Source organism: Rattus norvegicus, chromosome 13, assembly GCF_021556685.1.
Source record: "Rattus norvegicus strain SHRSP/BbbUtx chromosome 13, alternate assembly SHRSP_T2T, whole genome shotgun sequence".
NCBI classification, from domain to species: domain Eukaryota; kingdom Metazoa; phylum Chordata; class Mammalia; order Rodentia; family Muridae; genus Rattus; species Rattus norvegicus.
Window position 1 is genome coordinate 106,864,854 of NC_141546.1, and position 8,314 is coordinate 106,873,167.

General features: G+C 50.0%; 1 protein-coding gene across 1 annotated transcript in view; it reads right to left on the bottom strand.

The window, feature by feature from the left end:
* The window catches only part of Hhat (hedgehog acyltransferase), a 252,931-nt gene extending 244,968 nt beyond the window's left edge, over positions 1-7,963 (bottom strand). Inside the window, exon 1 of the mRNA NM_001398579.2 lies at positions 7,698-7,963. The gene's annotated coding sequence lies outside the window, so the exon portion shown is untranslated. The remainder of the gene's footprint in view (positions 1-7,697) is intronic.
* Positions 7,964-8,314: the final 351 nt, after the last annotated feature.

The window sequence follows — 8,314 nt, forward strand, 5'->3', positions numbered from 1 at the left end:
CATGCATGCACAGTGGAACTTTTGCTGAGTACACGCATGCACAGTGGCCGGGACTTCTGCTGAGCACACACATGCACAGTGGCTGGGACTTCTGCTGAGCACACACATGCACAGTGGCTGGAACTTCTGCTGAGCACACACATGCACAGTGGCTGGGACTTCTGCTGAGCACACACATGCACAGTGGCTGGGACTTCTGCTGAGCACACACATGCACAGTGGCTGGGACTTCTGCTGAGCACACACATGCACAGTGGCTGGGACTTCTGCTGAGCACACACATGCACAGTGGCTGGGACTTCTGCTGAGCACACACATGCACAGTGGCTGGGACTTCTGCTGAGCACACACATGTATAGTGGACTTCTGCAGTGTGAGACATAAGAGCTCAGATTTAGTTTTTCCGCTCTTCATAATTTCATGAATAGAAAATGTTTTTAACCATAGATCTCGGCAGCTCCCATCTGAGTCTTTTTCTTTCCTTATTAGGAGCGTTCAACTCGTCTCTTGAAGAAAACACTGTGAGGCTGATCTGCTGCACGTCTGAATTTCCAATCTTGTGCTTTGAGGCCATTGTTAATGCTACTTAACACAAGCACCCTGAGGCTGTGACAGTTAATCTAGGGACTGAGCCTACTATAGGACAGGGTGTGGAGGGGGGGGTGTAGATGTGTGGACACACTGGACACCAGGAGAGTCCTCTCCCCACACCACTCAGAATGGTACACAATTTAACAATTTGTGTTACATTTGCGTAACAATTTGCATTACATTTCATAAAGGAACATTTTAAATTTTTTAATTAAAGTCCACTTAATATTCCCAGTCAGTAGCACATGGATAAGAGAGTCCTACATGATAAGAGAGTCCCACTGAATATTTAATTATCTTAAGGATGAGGGAGAATTAAGTTCTATCAGCAAACTAGTCCAGGCCTCACCCGTGGGCTGGGGATTAAACATAAACAAACAGGCAAACAGAACACTAAGGACCAGGTCCCAACTCGCAGTGTTGACAGATGGGAGAAACAGACAGGAAACTGACTTCGTATTGCATATTAGAAAAAAGAGACCCAGGGTTGATAATTTTTTTTTTGGAGCTGAGGACCGAACCCAGGGCCTTGAGCTTGCTAGGCAAGCGCTCTACCACTGAGCTAAATCTCTAACCCCGATAATGTTTTTAAAATACCTTGGATTGATAACATCAAAGAGACCCACAGGAAAAGAATCTTAGACACAAAGTGTTGAGAACCGCCAACTGCCCCCGGGGGGGGGGCTTCCACGTCCATCCTCTGCCATTTAGCGCCCACCTGCTTTCAAAGATGCTACCTCAAAGACCCTCACAGCTCTGGCTCCCTTTACAGGATTCAGAATTCCACTCAGGGAGAAGAAGGGATCCATGCAGGGCAGAGAGTAGCCATCGATGGCCAGAAATGAGGACCTGAGTTTCCGGCTCCCACCCTCTCAGGGACACAAACCCTGCCCAGTCCCCAGAGGACAGCTGCAAGGTACTTAGCAACTGTTTAATGTCTTCTCATTCTTCTTTGGTGTGCAGAGGTCAGAGAGTAGCACAGGGGTGTCTTCCTCAATTACTCTCCTTAGATTTTGGAACAGCATCTCTCACTAAACCTAGAGCTTCCCAATTTGGATAACTGGCAGTCTCAGGAATCATCACCTCCCCAGTCTGGGATTGTGGGCTACATGTAGCACTGTGCCTGACTGGTGCTGCAGATCTGGGCTCAGGCCTCAAGCTTGTGTGGCAAGCATTTCACTCCCTTCCTGTGTCTTCCATGAGTATGTTCCCCCACGTGGCTTCCCTACTGTTTCTCAGTGGCTCTAACCTGAAAAGAACACTTTGCATATTCACCGTGCTGAGAGAGTACCTTCTCTCATCACAATTACAGCCTTGTGGGTGCCAACCATCTACTGCAGGGGAAACCAAGGCCCTGAAAGGTCAGGAAACATGCCTGCCACACAGCTGAGCCGCAGAGCACAGACGCACGAACCTGACTCTCTGACCTTCCCTCGGCAGCCAGTGAATTCTTTTTGTTCTCTCTCAAAATCTATAATGAGATGGGTCTGTCAGAACGATAAAAGATGGTATGAGCTATCTACATGTAAATAAACTTAAGTGTAGGTATAATTTTAAATACTTCCTAAGGGAAGTTGAAAGCCGAGTAGATGTAATTAAAATACGCATAAATGTCTACCTCAGCCACATTCCTTCAGAGACTCACGTAGAAGGCTGAGCAAACCATGCTAACTCGTGTGTCAGAGAGCTGGTGGGCCGCAGACAGAAAGGCTGAGTAGAACAGAAATATTCTTAGTTCTAAATTTAGGAAAGAAGAGCACTCAAGAAACCACAGTAACGAGAATGAACGCCTGCACGCTGCTGGGACAACCGCAGCATCGAGGAGAGCCAGCAAGTGGACCAACTCCAGCCTCAGCTGAGGCTCCAACTGGATGGGACCGCTTGCCGTTCTGTTTGCAGAATATAAATTACGTGATTCCCTCCCCGTAGAAAACAGAGTCCGGACTCATGGTGACCCCTCCAAGGCCTAACAACAGGTCTTACTCTTCTGGCCGCATCCTATAAAGAGAAGCCCCTTCTTCAAACCTAATGCCACCAGGACAAGCAAGGGGGGAATGGACCGACTGGAGGGGACTCCAGGACCCAGGAGAAAGTCCTTTAACACAAACTGGGGGCTTCTAAACCTGCAGCAGGATGTGTCAGTTCCCTTGCTCAGCAACCTTCACTGGACCCTCTCCACCATGTGTTGGCTTTGAATGGGAGCCTTGATCTTTCTCAGGACCTAGGTAAGGGAAGTGTGGCTTCGGCTGACATCCCCCTGGGGTCATCTGCAGGACTAGAGTCACTGCTTAGCTCAGCAGGTGGTGGAGGGACATTCTGGCTTTCTGTATTAACAGATGCTGGGCTCTGCAATCCTCCCATATGTAGGCAATGTTCCCCAGCAGGGTAACTGGGGCTTTTCCACAACACTGGAGCTCTGGGAGCTGGAGGGGCAGGCAGGTAGAGGCACCTGAGAGGAAAGCAAGGAACCCAACTCTGGTCCTCTGGAAGAGCTCTGTTTGCTCTTAACCACTGAGCCATCTCTCCATCCCCCGCAGCAAATTCTTTTTAATCCAATTGTTATAATGTACTTTTTTTTAAAAAATCAAACCAGAAGAAAATTAATCCGAAAGCAAATTTTTATGCCCGGCCCTCAGTTTAGCGTTCTCTGGCTTGCACGTTATACCACCAGCAATCCTCTCACCAAACACGACCCTAAGTCTTTTTATATGAATGTTAAAGACCAGCAAAAAGGAATCAACTTTTTCAAGTCCCTAGATCAACAAAAAGTACTGATCTGATATTGCATTTTTTTCCCCTTGACAATTTTCAACCTATCTTACGGTTTTTTAATCACCTGTAATGCACCCTCTGTATTTCAGACTCCCAGATTAGGGAAATCTGAACGAGTCAAGTGTCTCCTTACAGCAGAACGCTTTACATAATTTTTTTTGAAGTACACTGTTTAAAATGCAGGCTTTTAAGATGTGGGTTTGCTGTTGTGGTCAGACTGTACACTACCCTACATTGCTCCATGTTGTTTAAAGCTATTTGCCTCTTCCTGAGACTCCATTTTATAAGCAGCTTTGACTCCATTTAGAGAAGGACGGCTCTGCCCACATGTTGTGCCCATAAATGTCACCATTTGGCCAGCATTTGGCACAGGCTGATAACTTACTCCTAAAGGCAGAGACGGCGGCATCCTGTATCTTTAAAGTGCACTGTACACTGTTTAAAGTCACATTAGCATATTAAAATCATATCAGGAAAACCAGACCAAGAACTTCCCAAACACACCAGAGAGACAAGGATGCTCCCCTCACCTGGGCCCGGTTAGAAGAGGCCATCTACTACTGCCCTGTTGATGGCTTCACCAACCTGTTCCCTCACCAGCCATAGCCACCACACACCACAGAGGCCACAGCTTGGCTCTGTCCTCACCACTCACTTATGTAGCCACTGAAATTGCTTGTCTGTCTGTAGGTCCTCCTCCCATCTGTCTGGAGGTGTCTGTGCTTGTCACCTCCAAGGCCTTCACCCTCACTTCTGTCCCGGCTCTGCCTCTGTACCTCCAGGAGAAGAGTTCAGGATCCAATGCTCTTGGCATCTCCATTAGCCTTCTGCTCGCTCACCCACAGTGAGGCTCTTTGAAGGGCTGTGGACTCTGCTGCAGCAGCCGCCTTAACCCTTTGTAAATATTTTGTAGCCTACACACAAGCACGCATAGACAGGAGGCTACTGTACGGGACTCAGAGTCTGGCTGCTGGCTCTTGCCGTGAAACTCTCCCCACCCTCAAAGGACTAAGAAGAGGCTCTCCTCTGCCACATGGACTCCGGTTCCCTTCCTGCCACTCGGTCTCTGTGGCTGGGGCCTGAACCCTCCTTGTTGCCTCTCTGTCTGCTCATGGCATTAATATCTCTTCTAATAAACCCCTTAGTTCCTGAACTACCTACCCCACCCAGAACCTAACAGACAGACAGACTGATTGACTTGACTGGTTTACTGTGTGAAGTGTAATGTGTGATCTGAGGATTACATCAGTAATTAGGACTAGAATGAAAGAATCTGTGCTTGATTAAACCAGCTATCAAGGGAAACCATAACTACGTCGTGAATTGCAGCCAGCAAAAATGGCATCGGTTGTGAATTTACCATTATTTAATAAATTCTGTCACCATGGAAAGGCACGAATGTGTCCATCAACGTTTCTAACAGCACGCTAATGGCATGACTAATTACTGCCATGATGAAACCAACATGTCCCACAACCTCTTTCTCTCCTATCCCTGTCACTAACTGCACCAAAACTAATCCCAGTCCAATCTCACCTTTGTTCAGGTTTGAGCTTCACTTAACAGCACTTTCAGTGTGGGGCAGTGGAACTGACACCAGACAGAAGAATTGGTAAGGTTGTAGCAGGTTCAGAACCCCGATTAAACTCATAATTGAGGACGGCAGGAGTTCAAAGTAGCTCCCGATCAGATTTCCGTCTTGGAGCACATGACCAGGACGCCCCACTAAAAGGACCATGACAACCGGTCACATATCATAGAGCCTAGAGTTCTCCATGCTAACAAAATATCTAGGGCCAGAGTGTTTTGCCAATGAACATTCCTTCCTGTAAAAGGTATTTAATCTCTGGTTCATCCTGAGGAAATATATGCATCCACATCCGCCATGAATAAAGCAGTTTGGACAAGCAAGAACTGTCTCCATCAAAAGCCACCTTGGGGAGACCTTCATCATACAGAGCCACCCCTAAGTCTCCCCTAGAAGACTCCTAGGGAGTCTCCTGGCACTCCTGGCACTCACTGAGCTAAGCCGGATTCCCCACCCCCCACCCCCCACTCCCTGACCAGTCCTTATCAGAGGTCTGCAGCCCTTCCAACTCAACTCCTCGTGGTTCCCAGCAGCTTCCGGGTTCACAGAAGGATGGGAGCCCCGCCTCCATTCTCAGCTCCTCTCAGTTCCCAGCAGCTTCTGGGTGCCCAGGAGTTTGAGAACCGCAGCCTCCAATCCAACCTCCCCGCCCGCCGCCCCACCGCTTCTTACTCGGAGAAGCACGGGCTGGGACCCCTATCTTAGACTGCGTTTTCACTCTCAAGAGGCATACTGACCGCATTCCAACACCCCAGCAGTGAGGCGGAAAAACGCAGACCCACGTATCCGCATCAGCTTATCGACTTCCATTTTTGAAAAATAATCTCTGGGTTTTGAACTTTTCTTTGATGTAGACCTCCCTGCCTTGGCTGGAACCTGCCATGTAGACCCAGACCAGACTAGCCTGGAAGGCATAGAGATCCTCCTGACTCTGCCTCCAGAATGCTGGGGTTAAAGGCATGAGCCACTACAACCAACCCAAGATTGGATTCTAACTGACTGTTAAGGGTTTGAAAAGCAACGATCTGTCCTCCATTACTGTAAATCTTCTTTAATTTCCCTCCCTTAAAGGCGCATTTTTGTTTTGTTTTGCTTGTTTGTTTTTAGACCCTATCTCCTGCCACCCTGGCAGCCTCCCATGATATAACATAGTATGACTTTGAATATGCGCAGTGCTAGAATTAGAGACACGAGCCACCATGCCCTGTTTATACAGTTGTGATGGTTCAGCAGGCCCTCTACCGAGTCACAGCCACAGCCCCTGCCAAAAGTCTGTATTTGCGCATAGAAACACGACTTAAGGAATATTTTTCTCCTTTATTCAACAGTTGGGTTTTAATTATATTATTCCTTCCTGATATGAACAAGGGCTGAGGTATATATAGCACACTTGCCCTTGGGCCACACTGACCAGTGCCTGATGTCACCAGGCGAGCTGCCAACTGCCAACCCGAGCCTTGACCTCACCCTGAGTTGGTGAATCTCCAAGAGGAAGCAAAGTAAAAAACAGGTAAAGCCTTTGCCCCCAAAGAAGGGTCCAAACAACAGCCCTAGCACAGACTACTCAGTGGTGACTGTGGACTTGAACGTTCTTTAGAGACACAACGTGTCTTTCCAGTCTGCTGTCAAACCAAGACATCCACTTAAATTATTAACTGCACCTCTCGGGTCAGAACTGTCCTTAGCCAGCACACAATCCATCCTACAAGAAGAAAAATCGCAGGGAAGGTGGAGCATGAAGAATGGAAGCTGGAAAGAGAATGGAATTCTAGGGCCAGAGTGAAAGCCCGAGGACCTTCAGTATCCCCTGAGCACTGGAGCAGATGCTTAGCTCTAAGAAGTAATACAGCACCACACTGCACGGAGTAGACACACAGCATAACACAGAGTCAGTCTCCACAGGTAGAAGGCCCTGATCTGAAAGTAGTCAACACAACAGCTGTGCACACCTGGAGTCTGGGAGATGGGAGCCTGCGTAAAAACCGGTGTATCCCAGTCTTGCCACTGTAAACATGAGGGAAACTGAGTCCAGAGAGTAGAAGGCCAAAGAGATCTTTAAACTGAGAACTGGTGAGATGGTTCAGTGGTTAAACATTTGCTGCCCAGGCTTGAGGGCCCGAATTCAGATCCACAGGTCCCACATAAAATGCTCTGAGGAATGGGAAGTTAGGTATCCTAAGACTCTCCTGCGCTCACAGATGCACGTGCGCGCGCACGCGCGCGCGCGCACGCACACACACACACACACACACACACACACACACACACACACACACACACACACGGAAGAAAACAAATCTCTGAGCTGGGGGGTGAGGGGCGGCGGAGGGGGACTGCCATGTAAGCGCCCTTCCTGCAGAGAGCAGCAGGATTCTCCATGGCGCCCTTCCTGCAGAGAGCAGCAGGGTAGCAGGGTTCTCAGTTCCCCAGGCTCCGCGCCTTTGTGTCGCCGCCCTCGGGGACACGGGAAGCGGAAACGCTACTGCATTTCTCCCACGTCAGCGGCGAGCCTCCCACGACCTGCTGCGACACCCTAGCCAGCCCCCTGTCTCCACGCATGGGAAGTCGTGGAGGCCTTTGCCACCGCAGGCCCCAGCGCCAGCGCCAGCTTCACGCGAGCCTTCTCGCCCGCTCTGCACGCGAGCCCGCCGACCCCGCGCGGCCTCACCTCCCACGCCCCCTCCTGCTCCCCGCGCGCGTCCCTGCCGCACGGCTTGCCCGGTCTGTCTCGCGCTGGTGAAATCACCTGAATCGCAGCGTGCAGAGCTGAGTGCGCAGGGAAGAAGGCGTCCCTGCACCCCGCCGCGCGGAGCCCCGGCCCGGGAAGGACTCGCGAGGGCTGCGGGCTGCGCCGGTCGGAGGCCGCGGGGGTGAACGCCTTGGCCTGAGATGTTGCTCCCGGCTGCCGGGACAGGGGATTGGCCGGCGCTCTGTACATTTACCGGAGCAGAATCATCACCCAGGGTCCCATTAGAACCTCAGGCTTCTGGATTCTTCCGGTCCCCAAAGGAATGGGTCTGGGGTGGGGGCGTGTGTGTGCCCTGCTACAGGAAGACGACTAGGCCAGTGAAGGGCTTTTAGCAGACATTGTTAGAGCTGGGGAAATCTCTGCAAAACCGGCTTTGCACTGTATGAGACCTAAAAACATCTTCACTTCCACCTTCCCCAGCACCAACTAAAACAGCCGGATCAGGAGTGCCAGGTTGTCCAAAATAAAAACACAGGGTGCCAAGTCAATACTGAGTTCACATGAACGGCCGATACTTTCTTGGTGTTGTATGGCCTTTGTTATGTGGGAGACGTAATTATACTTTCTAACAGTTTCTGGGGGCTGGAGAGATGTGGCTCAGTGGATAAAGCGTT